We start from the raw sequence: 25,677 nt of genomic DNA, 5'->3' as shown, positions 1-25,677 counted from the left end.
TTTGTGCACCTATGTAAAGCATTCTCCCTGATGTAAAGGAAGAGAGAGGGATAAAGTACCAATAAGTGATGCAGATACCTGAATTTGGGGGCTTTGTAGAATATAATCTTCATTTATGAGAGCTACAGCCTTAGCTACCATTTCAAATGTTAAAAGCTCTTTGAGAAATTAAATGAATTAATGAATTAAATGAATTATTTCATGAATTTGTTCAAAAATATTTATTGAGCACCCACTACATGTCAAACACTAGGTTCCAAATCTTATAAAATGCCTAAAAAATGGCTCCATAGATGAAGAATAACAGTCTTACAATTTTAGATTACTATGTTAAACTTGTCTTATTAGATATAAGATGGTAATGATAATGAATGTTCACCCTTAGCTTTCGCTGTGTAGCAAAATTACAAGATGTGTTTTTAATGAATGTAGCACACATGTTATGTTTTTCTGACTTCTATTTGAATTAAAATGGCTTAAAATATCAGGTGGAAAGCTTTAACTCTAGTAATCCAAAAATACTTTAATCAGAAAACTGTTTTATATCTAATTAAAGTATACTGTTGCTTATTTTTCTTCTAACTCTGAAAAACATTAGCAAATTGTTCACTATGTATTCTGATGCCACAATAATTTAATATTCAAGAAAACTTAAACCAGATTTGTTTTACTGTTCTGTAAATAAATAAATTGAAATAAATGACTTCTAAGATTCTCAGAGTATCTACTGATTTACCTAATTTTCATGCTGGAATTCAGCCATAGGCATACCACTTATCCTGGAAATTTCTTAAATTACAGAATAATCATGGTAGACACACAGATTGTATGAACTCAGAGTAACCCAAGACTTGCACTGTCCCTGTGACATCATATTTTTCCCCATTCTAACTATGGGGTGGTTTGATAATCCCTTGGGTTTCTAAACTGATTGAGGTTGGTCTGAGCGAGGTCTGATTTAATTCTTACACTCAGCTATGGCCTCAGAAGAGTATCCTAGGGGAAAAGAATCAAGTTCTAAACTAGAACCCAAGACATTCTGATCCATCTCTAACTCTGAGAATCCCAAAAATACTTTATAGGGAACTCATCAAAGCCCAACCCCTGGGAGATATGACTAATAAGTTTTAACAATTTAAGAAGGGTGTGTGTGTGTGCACACGCACACATATACACATACATCCAACTTAGGTCAAGTTGTCTAGTCTGTCTGAACATCTGATTTTTTTAAACCTGTAAAACAAAAGGAACACACCAATGATCTCTAAAACCCCTGCCAGCTACAACATTCTGTCACTCCTCAAGTTAGATCCCTTTCTTCTACCCATTCAAAATGGTAGTTAATGAGGCAAAGTTTTTCAATAAAAAGAGAGTACATTTTCAGTTTAAATTAGAGGCTAAAAATCTAAAGGCATATTGTAAAGAAAAAGTTAAGCCCTGGCTGGCGTAGCTCAGTGGACTGAGTGCAGGCTGCAAACCAAAGTGTCACAGGTTCGATTCCCAGTCAGGGTACATGCCTGGGTTGCAGGCCACGACCCCCAGCAACCGCACATTGATGTTTCTCCCTCTCTCTCTTTCTCCCTCCCTTCCCTCTCTAAATATAAATAAATAAAATCTTAAAAAAAGAAAAAGTTTATGTTAGACATGAAATTTAAAGAATTTAATAACAATTGTTAAAATGGGAAAAAAATCAGTGTGAACCCAAGACCTTAAATAGAAATATATGTATAAATATGTATATTTATACATGCATTTCTATCATTGTAAGCACCCCAATTCAAACTGTTTGCTCATCATCAACATTCATACACACCTCTTTCTATCAAAAAGAACAAGGTGACTAATCCTGAGTAAATTGTGATAAACAGAATGTAGCATCTTGTTGTGGTTAAAAACATAAGAACATTTTCAAAGTCTATGTGACATTGAAGGGCTTAAAGAGAGCCTACTCCCATGGCCAACTGGCAACTACTTGAGTATCCAATAGCAAAGAAGAGCTAGTCAGTTAGTACAAATTGAGCAATTACATATCCATTATTTTATTTTAAAAAGGGAAAATTTACATAAAACTGCAGAAGCAAAGTGATCCTAACAGAATAAAATTGCTTTGTATTATTTTTAACATGTAGAGAATTGTTAATATATGTGAGTATTCTGTTTTGTTAAATATATAAACTATGCAAATGAACATATGCAAATGTACTATGTAGGGAGAGTGGATACAAGAAATTGGAGTAAGTAAGTCATCACAAGTGGTCACATCCAATAACCAGGTGGAAAGAGGAGCCAAAGTCCATCAGAATCACTGGTCATATACAGAGTAACTGTGTTTCAAGGTGCTGGACTGGCCAAGAACACTAAAAAGGAGATGTTTTTATGCAGGCTTTATCCTTTTCTCCTGGGAGAGGAAAACTCAATGGCCTTACAAATTAAAATAAGGTGATAAATATTATGTACAATTTTCTAGCAATGTTGCAAAGGAGGTCAAAATATATCGATTTCAGGAGAATGTATATAACATTGTCTAAATGGACCTTAAAGAACATACCATTTGGAGGAAAAAGGATCCAAACAACTAAAGGCAATATAAAATATTGACTACAGTAAAATATAGCATACAGTGAACTTAGAAAGCCCCACTGATATAGCAGGCTTATTTCTATTAAAATGGGACCCAGGTCAGAACATGTCATCATAAGTCTAAAAATTACAACTGGACTCTAAAAGCTAATAATTCAATATCTCAATTTTAAAAAGTGGTTGTTTGATGATTCAGAACCTATAATCTAAGAATGTTCAAGATGGGATTCTAACCTAGGAAGGAAGATATAACAAGAACACGGAGGAAGAGGAGAAGGAGAAGCAGAAAAGAAGAATGTTAATAAAGCAGCCAACTTAAATTCACATAATAAATACTTCTATAATTCATTTAATAATAAGTATAAAGTATAAGTATAAAAATAAGTCATAAGAACTTTGGTAATTCTTGTGTCTTTTTCCTGATTTTAAGGTATTTAAAGCTCATTTTCAAATATGATATGTAAGCATTTAATTTTTATAAATATTTAGAAGAACCTGATTAAGTATTTTTGTAATCAACATATTTGTCTCTAAAACTTTAACCTGATAAATTTGTGTTTTAATGTATTAGTTGCATAAATAATGTCTAAGAGTTTAGAGTTGTGTTGTCCAATGTGGCACCCACTAGCTACATGGAGTACTTAAATTTAAATAAATCAAAATTTAAAAATAAATGCCTCCCTAGGTTTTAAAAAATTGGCAAAAATCCTTATTATAATGCTCTAATTTAGCTGTATATATTGATTACAAACTGTGTTAATTATGCAGAAAACCAAGTATTTTGCTGGGCTTGAATGAAACCAAAGCCAAGGTTATAAAGTAGCTTTTCAGTAGTTTCTAAGCTTTCTGTGTGCACTCTTTCCACAGGCTCTAATGAAAATACTCTCCTTAGATTTAGAAAAAAGTAGGATTCCAAATTTAAAATGACATTTAACTCAAAGGTAAATTAAAATTTAATGATAGCCTGATTAATCATTGTGATTTGATGAACTGGAGACATTTAGCATGAAAGCCCCAAGACACATTTGCTCTAAACTATACGGACCAGAGAAAAAGACTAAAGATGAACCACCCTCTTTCAAATGTTACTTTAATGTTATATTTCAGAATTTTGCCTTCTAAACTCCACTTTCTCATTCTGGTATTATCTTACTGAATGGAAAGCCTTTCATTTGTGAAAAGCAAAACAAAGAATTCAAGAGGTCTAGATAGGGTAACTTTCAAAGGCTTAAAAGCAACTATGATGTTATCTTGGTGATAACCTATCTAAAAAACAATATAATACTTCACCTTACATTCTTTATATAAGTATTGAAATTATTTTATTTGATAAATCTCCAAAAATGTATCAGTTGACAGGTCAAAAGCTATCATCGTTTCAGAGAATTTTTTTGTTTTTGTTAATGATCTGCTCTGATAAAACAGCTTTTGTAAATAAGCACAAAAGAAAAGAAATCAATATGCATAAGAATAGGAAATTGTAAAAGAACACAGTGTTGGGTTCATGTTATTGTAGAGGTTAGAAAAGAAACAAGAATAGAAGAAGAAGGTGAGAGAGAAGGAGAAAGGGAACAAAGAAAAAAATTTTAAATCCGTTTGGGGAAAGTGGGCATGGGAAAGCATTTAAGGTCACATTAGCAAAGATAATGTTCTACATTTGTATATTTTACATTTTGTACAGTTCTTATAAAGAAAGAAATGCCTTCAATAAAGAGTAATTCCTATGGATAGAAACAAGACACGGTACATACAGATCTCTTCACTAGAATGTTCCTAGGAGATACTCATCAGAGTCGAAATAAGCCTTGGACTCCAGAGATAGCTTACATGCTTATATATGGTTAATTGGAGGCAAGCATTGGCCATAAGTGGATTTCTAGAATTTGCACCATTCTGCTTTTGAAACATAGGGCTTCCTAAAGTAATTCATGCTAGTAATAGTCCAGATCTTCACTGTCTGGTATTACAACCCCTAGCCACAGATGGCTATTTAAATTTAAATCAAATTTAAAATTTAATTCCTCAGTCTCACAAGTCCAACAGCTTATATGGGTAGTGACTACTGCACTGGGGAGCACAGATGTAGAAACTTTTCTGTCATTACATTAAGTTATATCAGAAAGCATAGGCCTAGACAGCCTTCCTGTCAAGTTGTAAAGCTGGATTCTATTCTGAAACAGGGATGTGGGAGGAAAATTCTACTGGATGCACCGTGTTATGCCTTGTCTGTACATCATTCTACCAGCTGCTTCCGTTCTGACATTGGTAGCCCCTGGACCTGCACTTACAAACTCTGCTTCATCACAGAATCTAGGACTATCCTGGCCCTTGTCAAGAAGAATGCAAAGAGTGTGTGAGTGTAAATGGTTCAGGGCCATGGCCTGGCACTCCAGCATCAGGGAAACTTGCTCTGGCCTTCCTCCACCCCACTCTGCCTGCTGTTCTTGGTAACTGCACTCCAAGTGCTGCATTATAACCTGGGACCTGACATAGGTCCCCGCTCCATCCATTCCTTCACTCACTGATTCCACAAATATAATGAGCATTCGCTATGTGCATCGAGTGGTGGATAAAGTAGTGAGTAAGAAAGACAGTCCCTTCCTTTACTGAGCTTACATTCACACACATGAAAATGTCAGCAAATAAATAATTATCCACAATTTAAAGTTAGAATTGGGGTAAGTGCTGCAAGAGATAACATAGGATGCTAGGAGATGAGAATAATGAAGAGACCCACTCTATTCTAGGTGCCCAGGGAGGCTTCTTTTAGCAAGTGACAGTTGACCTGACATCAGAGGCATGATTAAGTTAAATAGATGAAACTGGGAAGAGAGGGTATCTCAATAAACTATGTGCATGCACAAGCCTTATGGCAAGTGAATCTTAGGTAACTAAAAGAATGCCAGAAATTGTAGCAGAAAACGAAGGGCAAGTGTGCCTTAGATGAGCAGGGCCAGACTGACCAGAGCCTGTTATGAAAAACACCTTCGCACTAGTGAAGCTTTGGAAAATGAAAAAGAAACATGGTAACCCTCAAAATAAAGATTTAGGCCTTACTCCAAGAAAAGTGGGAAATCATTTCAGGATAGATGAAGAATATGATCAAATTTGCCTTTTGTAAAAACAAAAACAAAGGGCAGATGGACTAAGAGAACAAGAAAAGAAGCTAAAAGTTCAGTTAGTAAGCTTTCATGGATGTCCAGAAACTGGTGATGGTAGTTTGGTGCTTGTACAGGGAAGGGGCCTGTCCCCCGTGTCTGAATTCCTGTGTTGAAAATGTCACCATCATGCAGTTTTCCTTAAAACAGGCCTCTGCTAGTTACTGAGGGTAGATATCTTCCTAAACTCTAGTGTCCACAAACTATAGCATTTCAGCCTATGAAGCTGGATCATCCTAATTCTGCCTGTCCCACCTGACCCTTCCTGTCTAAATCTCCAAATACTGCTTGATCCCAGACTCCCCTCCCCATATTTAGCCAGGACTCCCCCACCCCAATACTCCTCAAATCTAATTTCCTGCCTCCTTAAATTACCATCTGCCCCATTTCCATTCTCCTGAGATACTATGTTTGCCTACCTGGCTGATCTCCTCCATTTAAGACCAGTTTATCCTGACATTGCTGAGTACCCACTGTTAGAAAATAAAAGGAAAAAGTAAAAAAAGAACCCAAATGGTTCAAGTCCTGAAGTCTTCAAAAAATAAACCAGGTGACCAGAAGCATAGTGCCCCAATTCCCCCAATTTAGCACACCACAGCCCACATGCTCCTGTCTTTCACTTCTAGCAGCAGCCTTGACTTTGTCTATCACCTTTCCTGTCCAAATAGTTCATAAAGAATAATTGATTGTCTGGGCTTAGGGTAGACCCACTCCACTTGGCTACTGAGGTTCTATGTTTGCTTTCAGAGACATTTTACGTCCTGTGAGGGTCAAGACCAATTTCGTTTACCTGGTGACCAAGAAGAGTGCTTTACATATGAAAATACTTAACAAATATTTGCATGTCTTTTTTTTTAAAAAAAAAAAAGGTGGCTACAATTTCTAGCCAGTTAGGCTATATATGACAAAGCATTACTTGCTCTTAGCCAAATAACTGCTGCTTTGTTTCAGAAAAAAAAACATAATGTACTGTTTGGCTATTATGGGCAAGCCCCACTCTGTGCTTGCACATCAAGTCCACTGGCACCTTGAAAAGGGTACGGAGAAAATCCTAATTGAAAGGATGTGAGCAAAAGTCTAGAGGAAGGGAGACACCGAGCACATGACTAGATCCCCAAGGAGATTTGGGCCAGTGAGCAAACCATTACAGTGAAAAATGGAAAACACATTTCTAGGAGCAGTGACATCTAATGCTCAATTAGAATTAGCTTCTGGTTTATAGTATAATTACCATCCTTTATCCCAAAGCACTTAGCCAGAGTCTGTTACATGCAAGAGCTATAAGTGACACTCAAAGAATGAAGGAGATGTGTGGTAGTCCCAGAAGTCTGGGTGGAGAGCAAAAGAGGAGACAGGAATGAAGCAGGGTAGCTGCCATCATAGCACAGATTAACCAGCCAGTGAATGGAATTCAAACCTTTTTTCCCCTTAATTTATTCTAGAGGAAGATGACTACAACAGGGATGGCTGAATGTCTACCTAAATGTATGCTTCACCTTTGTGAGAGAAAGTTGTCACTGGGAAGCTCCTGTTAAGCCAAGGATGACATCTCCCAGCCCCCCTGCATCTATGTGGGCATTTCACCAGCTTTTATCAGTAGAATATAAGCAGAAATGTTGTTGTCATCACTTATGAGCCAAGATGTTTAAGAAGATATGTCTTTTTATTCCCTTTCTCTCCACACATACCTTTCTCCTTCTTGCTCTCTCTCCATCTAATTGTCATGTGAGAGAAATATGCTTTTATTATTTGAAGCCACTAGTGTTTCAGTTTATTACAGTAGCTATCATCATCCTAACTTGTTCTGAAATCGATACCTTAAATAGGGTGCTGCCTTTACAAAAATCTAAATATGTGGTGGTGGCCATTGGCAAGGAAATGGATGTAGAAGACCAGAGGTCTGAAACCCTATTATGCTCTGGAAAAACTGCACTAATTTAAAGGGTAGACCTATAGTCCTAGGAAATGGCTAGCAAGAGCTAGCACACTAGTATGTGATGGTTGCTCCTCACTGCCTATATCAAAGTTTTACAAGAAAATGGATGGAGCTCAGGAAAGAATTTGCTACTTTAAGAACAGAAACAAAGGTGAGTAGCCAAATGCTATAAAGGCGTGACTATCAAGTTGGAACAGTCCACTGCTTAAGGGAATCTAATGCTGAGGAATAAATAACACTGCAAGAAGCTTTGAATAGCAGATGTCCATGAAGACTTCACAGTTAGATGAAGTAACTCCACCTTGCAGCAAAAATATGATTAATGAAGTTACCATACTATGCCACCCCATCCTGTTGTTACAGGTGGCTGCAAAATTATAAGTTGAGACATGGGTAATTGAAACACAAGCAAAGAAATAGACCAGGTCCAAGAACTATGAATAGTAGTAAGTAGAATAACTGACAGCAAATAGGTAAGAAACTTACAAAAATTTTTGAGGGAATTGTATTGACAAGAAAATTGGGAGCCTAGCTAAGAAAAAAAAAAGAACAGAAAAGTGACTATAAAACAACCTCAAGGCATCCAAACTTAGACCAGTGAGCAGTGGGCTAGGAAAGTTATATAACTCCCATGAAGGACATACTTTCCAATATTCACTTGGGATGTGGCCATGGAGTATAATGGAAAAGAAAGAAGCTCCCACAGGGTGGTCAGGGCTACCAAGAACAAAGAACAGAGGGGTTCCTCCAAGACAGCAAAACTTGGGTATAATAAAAACTTTCCCTCACTGTCAGAGCCAAAGGTCTGTAGCAATGTCTACTGGGATTTCTTCCACGTTATAAACCAAAGACTGCTGTGTCTCCATTCTTCCCTTTTCCAAATTGGAATTTTGAATGCAATTATTCTGTATCTGGTCATCATTGTATGATGGGAGGGCAATAACCTACCTTTTAGTATAAAGGTTTCTGGACAACAAGGGGCCATATCCAGATTTAATGGTGGGAGTGGGATGCAGAATTCAGCATCACCCATAGAACTTGGACTTTTGAGATGCATGCTGTGACCAAGGGACATTCAGATAGTCTCCTGGCACTGAGGTTTTCCTACATGCGGCCAGATAGCGAGAATATGATAGAAATAGCTGTTTAGCAAAATTTGTTCTCCTCCTTCTGTGATATAGAAATGTTGCTGAGAAGTGGCTACCCAGCCAGGGGTTACATAGGTCCCTCTTTGTATGTAAATGGAGCAATATCATTATCTGCCCAACAAAAAGCAAGGTGTGGCACCTCCTGGATGTGCCTTCCCTATGTTCATTTCTTCCACAGCTGCCAGCTAAATGCAGCGAACTCCACATCCTTCGTGTAATCAAAATGTGGGTCTCCAAATCACTGCATGGAACATACACATTGGACTCTCATATGAGCAAAAACTAAACTTCTACTCTGTTAACCACTGAAATGTAAAGGCCCTTTTAGAGAGGCTGGAGTTATCTCAACTAATACAATGATCTTTGAATAAGAAAGAAGGAGGCTTAAAGCCTGCTATTATGACTCATGTTAGGGGCTGGAAGAGTTAGAGATACTTGGGGTATTTACTTTTCTCATTGGATGTCAATCCTGGTTCTTATCCACCTATGCCCCTCAATAGTCTCTCAACTAGCGTCCCAGGCATCAATCTTTTCTATTCTTATAATCTGTCTTTCTCATGCCAGCTCAGAGACTGTACCCCAATTAAAGCAGATCATGTCACACTATTTAAAATTGCAGTTGACCCTATTGCCTGTCTTACAGGATAAACTCCAAATGACTTTGGAGTTTATTGCGTACATCACCTTTCACATTTGATCCCCAATCTTCTTCGATCTGATCTCCCTTCACTTCCCTAATTACCTGCCACACCCTTTGTATTGTGTAATACTGCTTTGCCAATGCTTTTCCCTCTGTCTAAAATATCATCCCTCTGCCTCCTTTTTAGCCTCAAGAATGTGCACTATTCTCTTAAAAATTATTTTAGGTGTCACTTCATCTGTGAAGTCTCGTCTGTCACTCCCACACAGAAAACGAAACTTTTAACAGTTATGATCTGATTAGCCAGCCTCACATACTAGGTCTACTATTAGGATATTTCTAATGTTTAGTGATCTATGTGGCTTAATTTTGTTGCTGTTTATTTGATTATTTAGTCAGCCTCTAAATTTATGTCCTTACTTACTTGTATCTTGTGTACTTAAGAGCTCTGCCTTTTCAGAATTGTCCAATTATACATTAGAATTAGATTGGCTTCCTTCAATGGGAGGATATAACCATAATCAGTGTTGCTGAATGAAATTAACACAGCCCATTTGAGTGAGTTTTCTAAAATTGTTAAGTATTTGGAAGGCAAGGTCCAGGAATGCAAGAAACTCTACAATGTGGGTAGAAATTCTCTGTCCTACATGATTTTTACACTTCTCACCAAATGTATGTAAATGAAAAAATTATTATTTGCAACTAGATCCTAACCCTGTTGTACATAGGAATTTTCTAGGAATATAACTACCATACTTGGAACTTCACCAAGATTTACCCACCATTTTGGAAAGTCACATCACCAACTATAACACTGCTCAGGATAACTGCTCATTCACTAACACAACATACACTCAATGAATGTATTTACTTTGTTCTTGTAACAAAAAGCCAAATACAAAAGTGTCACCAATATTCAGTTAAATAGTTTCTCTTAACACAAATTTACACATATTCAGTAGCAAGCATCTGACTACTTTATTACAACTTTTAGTGCAGTTATCCCCAAATGTACACATGCTATTATGCTTACAGTTTTCATTACTGCTCTCCTTTATTTCTTCTATTACAGATAGAGCATGTGCATTGATCTTTAAAACATTACATATGTAGATAGGTTATATTATCTACAAAATCATTTCAGAAAAGTAAAAGGGATATTACAAAGCACTGCTTATGAAAAGGAGTCACTGGGTCTGACTGGGCAGAGGATCAGGACTGAATATACCTGGGAACTCAAAGAGACCATTTTTTTTCTCACAGGATGTTGCTGTTAGGCAACTACTCAGTTGAATTGCCTTTCTGCTTCTCCAATAGCATTTACGACATGTTGTTATGATTTATTTGTCTATGCGTGTAGGCAATGAGTGCAGATGTCTTACTCAGAATTATGTTTCCAACACCTAGCTGAGGGCTTGAATCCTGAAAAGATATGCAGACCCTACCTCTCATGATAGAACTCTGAATCAGTTATTCAACATTTTGCCTATACCAATATTATAAAGCTTTTTCCATTCTGCCTAATATCAGAGTCAGTTACATCCAAACTCTGTTTACTTTCCTTCTTGTGGGCCCAGGCATTACTGTGGTCACCTCCATACTCAGGCACAGAAGAAGCAGGAAATAAGTATTATTTAAATCAAATTATTCCCCAGGAATATTTCTATATATAATTGTTGTATTTTCAGTACTAATAGTACTGTACTTCAGATATATTATTGATTAAAAGGGCATTTGTAGATTGGTCTGGTGATTTAAACATCATTTAAAGTTCTGTTTCTATAAATGTATTATACGTTCCAACAGAACAAGCCATTAAAGTCAACTTTTATGCTGCAAGACAATTGTAGGTTGAGAGTTGTCTATGTAATGTGACAACCTATGAGACTTAGTAGTATCTGCAAAAAAAAAATAAAATGTCATCTGTTATGAGGTTGTATCTAAATATTTTATTGTAAGGCATCCTGCAGGTAATATTTGGCCATTTTACCTTCTAAATTTAATACACATGGTATTTTTCACATAAAAAGAAGCACCAATAGCTATTTACAAAGAACTTGACTTCTTGATGAAAAGCTCAATAATTATTTAATTTATGCTTATATGACTTTGTTATAGCTGTCATTTAATAAAATAAATGTATTTTAGACAATATACTAGAAATAAATATGTTAAGTAACTATTCCAATTTCTATTAATGTATTGAGGATACTTTTTTCCAGAGGGAAAAAATGAGGACATGAGGAAAAGAAAATTATGTTGCAAAACTAATAATTTTCTCTTTATATGTAAGCATATAATTCTAAAAATAATAAACTTAAAAAATTTTATAATACTGTACTCTGTTCAAAGTAAGCACAACATTTTTAAAAAATTTAAAATGAAAATAAAATCAACCATCATTAGAAAATGATCAGTCAGATCATCTGTCTCAGCCACCCTTGCTCTCCATGGTCACTACAAGAGTCATGCTTACTCACATCTTAGCATTCTGATAAAAGCTCACCTCTCTTTTAAAAATCAGCCTCTAACTAAACTACCTTCTTATTTCTAATTCATGTTGAAAATTTGGATTTTTTTCTCCTATTTAAAATAAAGTCCCTACTTTTGACCTTTCCCAAGTATTTCCTCTAATAATAACCATGGTATCTTTTAATGGGAAGATATAGCTCCAAATAAACCTAAAAGCTGCACATATCTTTTCTTATTCTGCCTGGGATCATGTTTATTAATACTTCTTAATATCATAGTGGTGAAATAGAGCCAGAACACCTGAGTGTGAGTTCAAGCTTGACTGCACCATTTATTTCCTATGTGACTTTAGACAAGTCTTTGTACTTTAATTTTCCTACCTGTATAAGACTATTAGTGATAGCTGCATTGTAGGGTGTTTATGAGAACTAAAATATTTAATATTTGTAAAACACATAAAACATCTGACAATAATAATGATAAATTAATTTATTCACATAAATATAATATTAAAATATAACAAATATTTAAAACAATGTTTCAATTTAAACTTTAATAAGTTATCGTTATTATTGTTGTCTAATAATTCCCCAAATGCATAGACTGTGATGAATTTTCATGATCCTCTTCATGAATCTGCCTTAATTAATTTATCAACTATGACATTGTTAAATGCACTTCTGTATGCAAGGGACCCCAGATTTTAAACTATGTACGTGATTCTTTAAATAGTTATTCAAGTTTTACTCTCTATACTATAAAACGTCCTTGAGGGGCAGTCACTATGTCTTCTACCCATTTTGCATTTGCTACAGTCTCATCAAGCACTCTTCTCTTTATACATACTAATGAGTAATAAATGGATTAATGAATGAGTGGATACATGACATTAAACCAGACAGCACAGATATATACCACTTAACCTACAGGAACAAGCACTCTTCCCTTAAAGATAATACAGCAGTGTTTGGCTTACCATGGTAGCCCTTGGCCTTGCACACTTGACCTTCTGCCTGACAACCTGCGCTTGCAGTAAAAAGTTGGTGGAAATACATATTAAAGAAGCACATGTGAAAATAAGCAATGAGCAAGAATGGGCTACAGATCTAGATTATGAAGATACTTGTAGTATATGAGTAAAAGATTGAAAACTGTGCTCCTACATAAAGTTGACTTCATTATTTTGAGAGTAAAAAGCCATAAACTCTTGCCTTTAAAAATACTCTAAACTTAAAAAAAATTACATACAAAGCATGTATACTCTTCACTTTTTTGAAGCCCCTGTGAAAATTATAGAGGCATCACAACTGTATGCAAAATCCACCTGACAAATAAAGCAAATCTCAAACAATATTTCATTCTAAAGTAAACAGAATGTCTGAACCTTATATATTTATTATCAAATGTACATAAGAAGATGTCCTGTCAACTTTAAGGATGTTCCTTAGGATTAGTCTCTATGGGATAGAAGATTTCAAGGAACTAATTAATTCCTTATAATTCATCAAAAAAATGTGTTAGGTCAGAATGAAACATATATCTTGTAGGTTTCTTAGATTTTATCAGTAATTTGGTCTACTTTCACAATATATATGCATGTATGCCAATCTCTCAAAATACCATTTCAAAATGTCAGTTATAAATTCAAGAAACATATTTTTTCTATGTTTAACCAAAATTTTCCACTGATATGCAAACAGGTAAGCAGAAAACCTGGACAGATATGCTTTTAAATGGCCAAATGTGACTGAACCCATAACCTGTTGTTTTGTTTTTCTAGAAGTCTCACTTTTCTTACCATACTAGAAATTAGAAGGGTGAGTTCATGTTCACCATCATTCCAAGGCATCCACAATGAAACTTTAAAAGCCAAACAGAAAGGATTGAGTAGAAAATAATTTCTGCTAATCCTTTCTGAATATTCAGAAAACACATATGCTTAAAAAGGTGAACTGTGGTATTTGGAGAAACCTGAAATTGGAAATCATTTCAACTGATGCCTCAGTTAATTCTAGAAAATCAGGAGAAAAAGAAAAGAGACACTAACATTCTCAAAGTGGCATGCAATAAAGTTATCTTCTGGAGTCCATGTGTGTTTGTGTATGAGGGAGATTTGGGAACACTAACAAGGAGAGGTAAAGGTGAAGGTGAAAAGGGAGAAGAAGCAAAGACAACTGCCAAGTGATTCACTCCTTTCTCCAAGAGTCTGAACAGAACCAGGAAAGGCAAAAGAGGACATAAAACAGAACTCTATTGGTGATGAGGAACAATTGGTCTGATCCTGACAGACAGAAAGGATCATAGTATTTACTTTGGGAAGGCATATTAATTCTTTTAAGTGAAGAGGACAATTTTCATTCAGTATGGAAAGAAGTTATTTATGCATGCCAATTTTTCAGAACGTCTGTGGAGCCACATAAGCAAACATATACTATATGACCCACACTAAAAATCATCACCTCTGGCAACAATTAATGCATTACATATGCATAATGTGCCAAATTACTGAACTGTTTAAGTTTTGGTTAATTTAAGAACCAAGAACTCTCTGGTCTAGATGTCTATAGATGGTATTCGTGTATTACAAGTGAGCTGTGAACAACTTTATATTTGCAGACACACACACAAACACATACACACAGGTCTCTGAAGAGTGAGATAAAGTAAAACTTTATTTTATATAATATATTTTTTAAATGTTACCCTCTTTTTCAAAATCTTTCCTCTAAGTTTCTTAGTACTGACAAGTTAGATTTTAGATCTTTAACTGGAATTTACCTTTCTTTTGTCCTGTGAAATGTAATATCTCTACTGATACTTATTAGTAAATATGCCAAGAGACCCCTGTCCTACACAGTACTACATATTTTAAAACAATAACAAATTCTTACTTTTCCTTTGAGCTGAGATTACAAAATCAAATGCCCAACAAAATCCAAAAGCCAATCACTGCAAAAACAGAAATGAGAGGTGCTATTTAAGATATTGACATTATTGCATAACTTGATTAGAAGGAATGTTGAACCTGCATAAAATTCAGCCAGGGTACATCTGCATACCCTAAATTTTCCAGTGTAATCTTACATCCATTATTATAACACTTGCATAGTCATAAAGGATGTATATATAAAAGGCATGCTTGTGCATATTGCACACGGACAATTTTTATGAATGAATACACCAAATGCTCATAATTCGAGAAAAGGATGGCAGTACATCATTTTGAAAATGGTCATGAACTACTGGAAGCAAATGATGAGGCAAATGGTTGGTGCCATTTGGGACTGTATTCCCTAGTCCCCTAGCCCAGTGTGTTGGAAACAGCCCTGGGCTCTTTCCTTAGAGCCTCCTCTCTCCTAGGAACCCTGCTACAGAATGCAGAGCGTGCACTGCTTGAAGAATAAAATGCACGCATGGCTCTGTGTTCTGAGGGCTGTTCATAAATCAGAGACATCACATTTCCTAAATCCGGTCCCACAAGTGTGTCCATGTGTGTGGCATTTACCAACAAATGAACAGAAGGCAACAGAGCTCATCTCCTAGAAATAACATTTCCCAGGCAGGCTGCTCTGAAGGGGCTAACACTTGAGCGCCTTCCTCTAGGGGACGAAGCCTTACATGAATACACCTCTCAGGGCTAGGTCATCTTTGTGTGTTAAGTCCACTGGGCGCCATACGGCAGTTTCCAATTCCTTTAGCAACTCAAATATGGCTAGGCTGCCTGCGATGATTCGTTATTAAAGGAAGACCCCTTTGGGGAGCAGAAATGCCACCCCAGTCCCCCCACTTACCTAGCTCCCACAGACCCGCTCAGAAGGCGACAGGGGCGCGGGCACCACAAAGGGCTGTGGGATTCCCCGCTCCCACCGGGGTTCCTCTCCCTGCGACGATCCCCTTCGCCAATGATGTGTCGCTGGAAATCCCCCTCCCCTCCACTGAGAGGAGGGTCTCCCAGGCTGGCTGGAGCTCCCGGCGTCTTCCCTCCTCTCTTTACATCCCTGACTCTGGTTGATGGTATCCACTAGGAAGGCTCAAAGGAGAGACAGCAGGAGTAAGCTAAGGAATCCTTAAGAACAATAATCTTCATCGATCTTCAGTCCCTTTCCCACGCGGGTCCCCCTCCCCCTGCTGCCGCTGCCACCGCAGCCCAGCCAGAGACGGCTGGGATGGAACGGGGGAAAAATCTAGCTGGGCTGAGCTCCACGCGCCAGCCGGGAGTTAACGCTCTCCTGCAGGGCCCGCGGGGCGGTGGGACGAAGGCGGAGGGTGGTGGGTGCTTGGTGGGTGTGTGCCTGTGGCGGAGCCGAGAAGAGGCTGGGCTCAGGAGGCGAGGCGGGGCGCTGGGGGCGCCGGCCTGGTGCACACCCGCCTGCCACCACCCCACCTAGTGCTCCGCCTCCTCCCTAGCTCCGCGCACCCTCCCGCTGAAGCGGCCACCGCCTTCTTCTCCTTCTCCTTCTCCTCTTCCGGGGAACTCTGGGCTCTTGAGGTGGGCGGTGGGCCCTTGTGGCGGGGCAGCGCAGGCGGCCGGGCACTGCTAGGGACGCCTGGGCTGAGCCAGGCAGCACAAGAGCTGCACGCTGGACCGGCTGGACCGGCTGGACCGAGGACGGCGCCTCCCGGCCGGTAGGGCACCGCCCACACCTCGGGGCACCTCCCTCACCTCCAGCAAGCCCGCTGCTCCCTGCTGCCCCAGCCCCGCTCCACACCCACCTGCTTCCGGGTGTGGCCCTTGCTCATAGAAGCAAGAGGGTCCGCAGCCGTCAGGCGGGCGCTGCCCACAAGGCGGCTGGGAAAGCCGAGGGCGCCCCACCGAGATACGCTCCAACGGCTCCCCAGGATTGCCAGGGCCCTTCTGCTTCCAGTCGTGGGCTCTCCCGCATGAGCCCCTTCAAGACCTCAACGCAGGGGCTTCTGCTGGACCCTGGAATTGCAGTGAGAAGAGTTCGCTCCTGAGTGATAGGGCCCTGAGGATTTTCCTGCAGGGAGTAGGGGAAACAAGGAACGAAGAGAGGACCTGACTTTCCTCCAAGCACCTCTACCTCTGCTCAGGGACATTGCCAGTCCAGTAACCCCACTTTCCTGGGTCTACGGGAAAAGTCAGGTCGGTGGGAACCTTAACTCTTGCTTCCCACGGGGGCGCTATTCATACTCAGGGTCTCTTTGCTTTGCCGGTTCTCCCTGACACCTGGGGAACTGTGCCAAGTTCCTCCCTGGCGCGGCCTCCCGTGGACACCCAGACCTTTCCCCACCTTTAGGGTGCAGTAAATACAGGATGAACTTGAAATAACATCATTGGGCTCTCCAGGTTCCTGACCTGTGTGCTCTCCAACAGGTACAAGGTAGAGACAGCAGGCACAGCTTTCAGGAAAACAAAGTAACTTGAAACACCTTTTGAAAAAGAACGTAGGCCCTGCTATTTACAGCTGGGACTCCCTTCTGAGTTTCTTTAGGCCAAGAAAGGTGGCTATTGAAAAAGGTCCAAATACACTCTGTTTTCAGCCCTGACATGCACTGGAAAGCGCTATCATAGAGGGTTCTCAACATCTTGGCTTCCTGCCTCCTACTTCCTTCCTGTGAGCCTTTGTGCTGGGTGGTCCAGAAGTTGGGCCTGATGTTTAGTATAGAAGTTGGCCCTCAGATGCCATCGGCCTCCGTTGCTCAGGAACCATCCTGGTCCTCTGCAGTCCTTGGAGCTTTTGTAGCTTGAATACTATGAAGAGGAAGATAACTTCCAAATTCCCAGACCTATTTCCAAGCTTCAGCTCCACAGTTCCAGGGACCTGCAGGATGTCCCCTCCTACAACTCCAGTCCTTCCACCCTCCCATTCATTTCACATACTTCCTGCAGATTACTCTCTCCTAACCACAACCCTCCCCATATCATTTCTTTGTTCACGCATATTTGCCTGCTTCCCATTCCCTACCAGCGGCCCCTGCACACTTGACTGAGTCTCTCCTGGAAAGCTCCTCTCCAGGCCTCACGTGCAAATCATTCCAGCACTTTGAGGCCCACTTCATATTCAACCTCAGTCACCCTGCACCCCTTTGGCCTCTATTGCACATCATGGGAACTATCTTTCTACAGAATATCATCTTTTTTTGTAAATGTCTTACAGCTTTAAATAAATTCCTCCAGGATGGATTCCATATCACTTTGTTCACATTCCTTACCTCTAACCCAGAGCCACACATGTTAAAAGGTACCTATTCAAACATCAAACCTTTCACAGGCACGCAATATTTATTATATGAATGGAATTCACAAAATAATTAAAGTCTAGACAGACTACTTAAGATTAACTTAAGCTGTGCCTGAATTTAAGCAGCATGATCTCTCATTAATTTTATGTATTGTGAAATCCCCTCTTTTTACTAGCCAAACATTAACATTACTGATCACCTTATTGAGAACTTAATTGTTTGACAAGTATTTGTTTAAAAAAATGTTTTACCTTAAATTTCCACTAGAGTTTGGAAATCTGAATTCATTTTCCTAGGAAGTGGACACTAGTTAAAAGAGCATATTATCTGTTGACTAAAAGACATTACTGCTATCTCCAGATCTGGAAAGCAGGGTGTTATGAGTAGGTGTTATTCATAACACCTAAGTGTGTCTGTAAGCATGCGATGATATGGAAAAATAGTCTTTATAAATAAACTCCACTTCCATTTACTAAATTACTTACAGATCAAATGGGTTACAGAGAATAACCCTTAGTGTACAAATTGTTTGAAATATCTGAGTTCTCCATATGCACAGCTTGAATTCCAGATACCTTCAAAGACTTTTGTGTTGATTAGCAGCATGTGGTTCCACTGCCTTTGTATGTATAATTTCATATTTTTCCATTGTTCTTCAAAGGAAAAATTAAAATGATCTAGCTGAAAAGACAGACATGTTTTTGCATTGCTCCTTTAAGCCATCTTTTTAAAACCTTTACTGATATTTATAGAAATGTTCCTTTTCCTTGTATTTCAATTTCCCAGATTTACCTTTAGATTTGATGAAATTATATTAATATAAAGGGGAGAAATGTCTGCTTAGTATATCAAAATGCTTTGCTTGTAATGCTTGGTAAAATACATAAATTTAATATAAATTTAACCTGAAATGCTCTTATGCATATAAGTAGATACAGTTTTAGATGAAGAATGTGTTTCCTCATACATCATAATGTTAGTGTGTTGGAATATATGTGGATATACATACACAACATCAAACATAATAGGTTTTTGGAATTTTTTGTTGAATAAAATATTTAAAAATTATTTATTATATTCTAAATAATATCATTATGAATTATGCTTTAATTTATCAGGCTGGAATTTTCACTGGCAATTGGACTTGCAGAGAGAGGTGGTCTAGGTTAAAACAAAGTAGTAAAGGCAAGGGGATGAATATATATTAAATGTTAAAAGCATAAAGGTAAGAATTTATAAATTTTTGAACGCTCAAAAATTAGAGAGGGATTTGAATACTTTTAAAAGTCAGATGAAAAGAAAGGTATGGCACATTAAGTAAAACCAAACAAAAAACAAAAGCCAGCTTTAAAAGGATTATTTAAGAATGACTAGAGGGCAACACTAGGAGTGGGACATTGGGATCAGAGTGCGGGGGTAGGTGGAAGGTGGCAGGGTTTTCCACAAGGTGTGGCAGGCAGAGAGCACAGGCATCGTCTGTTGGGTGCACCTCCTGACAGTCAGAGTCCCAGAGTTGGAACCTGCTTAGCCAGAGACAACATGACCAGGGCCCATAGCAAGGGCATGAACCTCCACAACAAGCTGGCTGGGCATGAACTACACCTGAGCCTCAAAGACCTGAATGAGCTCCCAGTCAAGGAGCTGGCTGTTCTCCCAAAGTCCACCATAAACTGGATCTGTCCTGCCATAAACTGCCTACTTCACTGTCAGATTTCTGTGGCCTTGCATGCCTGGTACAGCTGGACCAGACTAAAACAAACAGCAACTGCCATGACTTTGGCTGTCTGGTCAACCTCCAACACCTGGATGTCCTAAACAGCAGGTTGGTCACCTGTCTGGCAGCTTTGCTCAGCTCAAGGGCCTGAAGTGGTTGGACTGAAGGACAACTCCCTGGACCCTATCCTGGCCAAAGTGGCAGGGGATTGCTTGGATGAGAGGGAGAGTCCACAGTGTGAAGACAGCAATTACAGCACAGGAAGGCTGCAGAGGCCACAGTGGCTGAATTAGAGCCAGAGGCAAAGAAGAAGCAGGCAAAGCAGTAAGCCCAGGAGACTGGGGAGCAGGAACTGTGCTATGGGAGCGAGCATAGAGAGGAGTACGGTATCATCAAAGCATCTAAGCAAGAGCAGAGAAGAAACCTGAGAAGGAAACAAATTGGGCCCAGCAATCAAAGTCCATCTCTGGGCCCTGGAAACACACGTGGTCCTGAGTTGTACTGAAGCTGCTGCCATGTGGCTGGCAGGCTGGTGGCATGCCAGGTGACAGAGATGCAGCCAGCCCCTCTGCACCAGCATGATCACCATCTACAACAATGTGGTCTGGGTTTGTGTAGCCACAATATTCTCCAGCGGGAAACTGATCAGCAGTGAGCTTGTCCTTAACACCTGCTGCCTCCCAGCCTTGGAGCTGGGATTCCTATGGAAGTGGGTTCTGCTGGACACAACCCCTTCTTAGCATCAGATCTACCTGCAATCTCAAATGGCTGCTGATGGGTACTTGAGACTTTCTTTTGGTAGGGTTTCTTTGTTCCTTAGGGTTCCCTGGTGACATAAGAAGAGGTGGGGAGAGGAAAAAACCTGCATGCCTAAAGGAATAGGCTTGGAAATGGGGAGAAGAAAACACACAGCCTTTTCTAGTTGTTATACAAAACTATGTAAAGGCAAGGCTCATGTCTACTAAGTGGTCAGATGTCACTACATTTATACTTTTGTATGCCACAAACCCTTTCTTTCATTGTTCCCTGGGTATCTGGGGCAGATGAGAAGGGAGTGTGCTATTGAGGATTAGGGGCATGCCATACTGAGCAAATTTAGCCTAAATGGGACAGAGGGGCATACCTATTTCCTGAAGGACCCCAGATATTCAGACATTTAATGACATATAAAATCTCAAAAAAATACTTCAAGACTATCAAATCCAATAGAACATTTGCAGATGAGAAAATTGAGGCATTCTATGACTTGCTTATGGTCTCCCAGCTAGTTTAAGAAAGCTGAACTTCCACTCTGGTATCCTTTCTTTCCTTTCCATCATTTGCTTCCCTTATAATGTCCTGAGAGAATAGAACACATACCAGAATTGAGTATCTCTCAGACAGAGTATGGAATCTTTCATGGAGACAGATTCATGGCCCACAGATAGAAATCTCATAGTCATGAGGGTCTTGGACAATTTCTGTGGAGTCCTGCCCCAGTTTATGTGGCTTCATAAAATAGGGATAGTCCAAGATCCTTGCCTTGACTTTAGAGCATTGTCTTGCCAATTGCCAATATACAAGGTGGACCCTTGCAAACCACACTGTTACAGCCTTGTTAGTAGTTGGTGTGATCTCAAAGGCAACCTTAAATCTCAAGCATCATAGAGGCTGAAGTTTAGAATTGTTTGATTCTAGATCCAGAACTACCTCTACAGAGGGAAGTGAATCAAAAAGCAGCATGGCATATAAAAGTTATCAGGAACTGTCATGACTTGTGCAAATAAGGGCAGGACTGCCATTCTCTTGTCTGCCAGACTAAGTGTTTTCTTGCTCAGTGGCCTCCTTTGTCTCATCTTTCACAACACCTAGATGAAGGGGTCAGAAATGGCAGTGCAATGTTGCTCGTTCACTGAAATCTCCTGATTGAAAGCTCCTTGCCTCTCCCACATGGAGAGCAAGAGACTGTCATGGTTCCAAGACAAAGAAGGGTCCAGCTTTTCAGCCATAGTGGCCCAATGACTTTTCTCTCCCAAGGATTGGTCTTCCATGTAGGCCCACACCTTACTAGGAATCCCTACACATCCCTTTACCATGACCCTGAGCTCCAGAGCCATTGCCACAAATGCTTTATTGAAAACAAACACATAGCACAATAAATGAAATTGAGAGAATGTGGAAGTTGGACAAGTTATCAGACCCTCATTCCCAAGCTGGTCAAGGCAGCCTCACTGGGTGAGAGGGAAGACTGGAGCATACACAGCCTGGTAAAGCCAAGTCACCAAAGGCAGTTCACTTATCTTCTTAAGATTTAATGCTCAGCTTCTTTTGGATTTTTACAACTATTAAATACATGTCTAAGTAGTCAAAAATGATTCAAACTTCATTAAAGGAAAAATATATAAACATACATGTAAATGTGGGTGGTGTGTAGTTGAGAAGGACATACATTAACAAGCTAAAAGAGTACTCTCTGATAGTTGGTGCCCGTCAGTAAATGAATGGATCAAAAAACTATGGTACATTTACACAATGGAATTATATGCAGCAAAAAGAAAGAAGGAGCTCCTACCCTTTGCAACAGCATGGATAGAACTGGAAAGCATTATGCTAAGCGAAATAAGCCAGGCAGTGAAAGACAAATACCATATGATCTCACCTTTAACAGGAACCTAATCAACAAAACAAACAAACAAGCAAAATATAACCAAAGATACTGATATAGAGAACAGGCTGACAGTGAGCAGAGGGGAGAGGGGAGGGAATTTCAGGGGAAAAGGGGAAGGGTTTACAGGAACAAGTATAAAAAACACATGGACAAAAGCTGGGGGGGTGAAAATGGGAGGGAGGTGGGGAGGGCTGGGGGGTGGACTGGGATGAAAGTAAAAGACAGATAACTCCTTGAACAACAATTTTTAAAATAAGAGTTGGAAAGCAGGTTCTGTTTTATTTGGTATAACCTGGTTATACAAAAAAATGGGTAAATATTAATCTTTATTAAATATCAGCACCATGAGAACACTACATTTTTAGTGGTAAACCAAATATATATGTAGATCCACACTACACTTCTTTTTATAGGAGCAAACACTATGGTGTTTATCATCATACAAGAAAGCAACTACTAAATGGATAAGAAAATATGGCCAGCATATATGCTGCCTACAAGAGACCCACCTCAGAACAAAAGACCTACACAGACAGAAAGTGAATGGTAGGGGAAAAAAATATTCCAAACAAAAGGACAGTGGGGAAAAACCAGGTTAGCAATACTTATATCAGACAAAAAAATTCAAAACAAAGGCCATAAAGAGAGACAGAGAAGGACACTTAATAATACTCAAGGGTAGAATCCATCAAGAAGACATAAACATTGTAAATATATATGCACCCAACATAGGAGCATTCAAATACATAAGGAAAATCTTGGAGGACTTCAAGAAAGATATAGACAGCAACATGTTTATAGTAGGGGATTTTAACACCCCACTGTCAACAATGGATAGATTTAAAACCCCACTGCCAAAAAAAAAAAAGAATAAACAAAGATATTGTGGCACTGGATGATGCTCAATATCAAATGGACTTAATTGATACATACAGAAACTTTCAATCCAAAGAAGCAAAATACACATTCTTTTCAAGTACATATGGAAGTTTTTCAAAGAGATCACATGATAGGATACAAAACAAACCTCAACACACTCAAAAAAATTGAAATCATATCAAGCATCTTTTTGTATCAAAATGGCCCAAAATTAGAAACCAAACTCAAGGAAAAATTCAAAAACAGTCAAACTCATGGAGACTGAATAACATGTTATTAAACAATTAATTAGTTAACAATAAGATCAAGGAAAAAATCCAAAAGTTTCTGAAAAAAAAATGAAAATAAACACACAACAATCCCAAACCTATGGGACACAGCAAAGGCAGTCCTGAGAGGGAAGTTCATAGCAATACTGGCTTACCTAAAAAACATAGAAAAATTTCAAATAAACAGCCTAACCCTATTTCTACAAGAACTGCAGGAACAACAATAAACAAAGCCCAGAGTGAGTAGAAGGAAGGAAATAATCAAGATCAGAGGGGAATTAAATGACATAGACTTAAGAAAACAATTCAAAGAATCAATGAATCCAGGAGCTGCTTCTTTGAAAAGATAAACATAATTGACAATCCTTTAGGCAGACTCATCAAGAAAAAAAAGAGAAGGCCAAAATAAATAAAATCAGAAAAAAAGAGTAGAAGTTACAACCAATACAAGAGAAATACAAAAGATTGTAAGAAATGACTATGAACAACTATATGCAAAGAAATTGGACAACCTGGGTGAAAATGGACAAATTTCTAGAAACATATAATCTTCCTAAACTCAATGGAGAAGAAACAGAAAGCCTGAATAGACCAATAACAACTAGTGAAACCAGAGAAGTAACCAAAAAACTCCTGGTACACAAAAGCTGTGGACTACATGGGTTCACAGGTGAATTTCACCAAACATTTAAAGAAGAACTAACTCCTATACTTCTCAAACTATTCCCAAAAGTTCAAGAAGAGGGAATATTCCTGTTTATACAAGGCCAGTATTATCCTAATTCCCAAACCAGATAAAGACACAGCAAAGAAAGAAAACTACAGGTCACTATTTCTGATGAATATAGATGCTAAACTCCTCAACAAAATACTGGCAAACCAAATCCAGCAATACATCAAAAAGATCATACATCATGATTAAGTGGGATTCATTCCAAGGATGCAAGGATTGTACAATATACTCAAATCAATGAATGTAATATACCACATAAACAAAATGAAAAAACAAAAGTCACATGATCATATCAATAGATGCTAAAAAAGCATTTGATAAGGTACAGCACCCATTTATGATAAAAACACTCAGCAAAGTGGGAATAGAGGGATGATACCTCAATATAATAAAGGCCATATATGAAAAACCTACAGCCAACAGCATACTCAATGGGCAAAACTAAAAGCTTTCCCCTTAAGATCAGGAACAAGACAAGTGTGTCCACTTTCACCACTTCCTTCAACATAGTATTGGAAGTTCTAGCCACAACAATCAGACAAGAAAGAGAAATAAAAGGCATCCAAATTGGAAAGGAGGGGGTAAAACTGTCATTGTTTGCAGATGACATGATAGTGTACATATTAAACCCTATAGGCTCCACCAAAAATGTCTACTCGACCTAATAGGTGAATTTGGCAAAACAGCGGGATACAAAGTCAATATTCAGAAATTGAAGGCTTTTTTGTATTCCAACAATGAAATATCAGAGGTAGAAATTAGGGAAAAACCCATTTACTATAGCAAAAAGAAAAACAAAGTACATAGGAACTTAACCTAACCAAGGATATAAAGGACCTATACTCAGAAAAATACACAACACTGAAGAAAGAAACTAAGGAAGACACAAATAAGTGGAAGCATATACTGTGTTCATGGATTGGAAGAATGAACGTCATTAAAATGTCCATATTACCCAAAGCAATCTAGAGATTCAACTGAATCTCTAGAAAACCAATGGCATATTTCACAGATCTAGAACAAATATTTAAAAAATTTATATGGAACAAAACATGACCTCAAAGAGCCTCAGCAATCTTGAGAAAGAGAATGAAGTAGGAGGGATCACAACACTTTATATAAAACTATATTACAAGGCCACTGTAATCAAAACAGTCTGGTACTGGCATAAAAACAGGCACATAGACCAATGGAACAGAATAGAGGCCCAGAAATAAACCTATGTCTCTACTGTCAATTAATATTCAAGAACGGGGGTAGGAGCATAGAATGGAGCAAAAATAGCCTCTTCAACAAG

The 25,677-nt window shown here is 38.7% G+C and overlaps 1 protein-coding gene and 1 pseudogene across 1 annotated transcript in view; one reads left to right on the top strand and one right to left on the bottom strand.

The window, feature by feature from the left end:
- Positions 1-16,048, bottom strand: part of KCNB2 (potassium voltage-gated channel subfamily B member 2) — a 394,134-nt gene extending 378,086 nt beyond the window's left edge. The window contains exon 1 of the mRNA XM_045849467.1: positions 15,726-16,048. The gene's annotated coding sequence lies outside the window, so the exon portion shown is untranslated. The remainder of the gene's footprint in view (positions 1-15,725) is intronic.
- Positions 16,049-19,677: 3,629 nt separating this feature from the next.
- Positions 19,678-20,507, top strand: LOC123825780 (annotated as a pseudogene).
- The last annotated feature ends 5,170 nt before the right edge of the window (positions 20,508-25,677 follow it).

This window comes from Phyllostomus hastatus, unplaced genomic scaffold, assembly GCF_019186645.2.
Source record: "Phyllostomus hastatus isolate PE091 unplaced genomic scaffold, TTU_PhHast_1.1 phas_contig_65, whole genome shotgun sequence".
Taxonomy (NCBI): domain Eukaryota; kingdom Metazoa; phylum Chordata; class Mammalia; order Chiroptera; family Phyllostomidae; genus Phyllostomus; species Phyllostomus hastatus.
The sequence above is the reverse complement of the archived record's forward strand: the minus strand, read 5'-3'. Positions and strand labels throughout refer to the sequence as shown.